Source organism: Asparagus officinalis, chromosome 6 (assembly GCF_001876935.1).
Source record: "Asparagus officinalis chromosome 6, Aspof.V1, whole genome shotgun sequence".
In the NCBI taxonomy this organism is placed as follows: domain Eukaryota; kingdom Viridiplantae; phylum Streptophyta; class Magnoliopsida; order Asparagales; family Asparagaceae; genus Asparagus; species Asparagus officinalis.
The window spans coordinates 49,162,275-49,163,500 of NC_033799.1; the positions used below are offsets into that span (position 1 = coordinate 49,162,275).

General features: G+C 37.0%; 1 pseudogene; it reads left to right on the top strand.

The window, feature by feature from the left end:
• On the top strand, positions 247–914 carry LOC109846157 (annotated as a pseudogene).

Here is a 1,226-nt window from a genome sequence, read left to right on the forward strand (position 1 = left end):
TTAAAAAAATGAGATCAGGGAGATTGTTCTTAGATCTAGAGAGATTGTGAGAGAGAGATTTGTAATCTATTATTTCTCATGATCTAGAGAATATATTTTCCTTCGTCCAACTCAATTCTTTATGTGTTTTCTATTGTCTTCTTCACAACCCACTCTTGATAATTCCGTGATCAAGGGTGCTCGTTCAGCGAACGTATCACCAACAGGGCTATTATACATCTTCAGGTATTTGGAAAGAAGTTAGCAATGGCCATCAAGATGACGAAAGGTGACAAGAAACTAATTTATAACAAGAAGCTATGTAGCCTTTTGGATGAGTACAAACAGGTTATAATTGATATCGCTGACACTATCGAATTCGATCCCTCGCGCAACTCATCCTTTCAAATAGCTTAACATTTTAACCAAAATTAACAAGGATATTGTTAAAATAATTATTCTAGTTGAGCTGATCAAGAAAGGAGACAAAGTGGGTTCCTCTAAGGTTGTCTTCCTTGCCAAACTTAGGATAAGGTCCTTTTCATACGAGCTTGTGATTCTCTCTGTCTGTGACAATGAATCTGTCTTTAGCCCAAAGGTGCTCAACCTCATTGAGAATAACCTCATTGACAAGTTTGTAGCTGGTGTTTCTATGGTTCCTTTGCTATCCTTGGCTCTCTCTTACCCAACTCTTGCAGCTACGCCTCACATGTTCATGGATGCCTATAAGAACATCATTGTTGTTGCTGTCGACACTGAATACACCTTCATATAAACCAAAGGAGTATCTCAAAGATCTAAACAAATTCGTTGTTGTTATTGCCCCTGTTGCATTGGTTGAGAATGTTATTATTCCTACTGCCGAAGAAGAGGAACAAATCGATCCTACTAATGGATCTAACAATGATGACTTGGGTTTTAGCTTGTTCGACTAAGTTCATTATCATCAAGACCTAAAAGTTATCTTATTTGGTTTAAAGAGATCAGAACTACCTTAACTACTTCTATGCGTTCGTCGGGAGTGTGAGTTTAATCTTTACCAAAGGAGATCTTAAGGAAGTTAGCGAAGAAGTCGCTAAATACAGGAAGCAGAATTGCGACATACAACAAGTTTCTACAATCAAGTTCATGATGTCTTCAAAACAAATATACTGAACTGTCATTCAACAACAGATCTCAAATCAATTTAGGGATCCAAAGTATTCCGAAATTTTATTCTTGTCAATCGCGAACTTTCGAAAACTTTG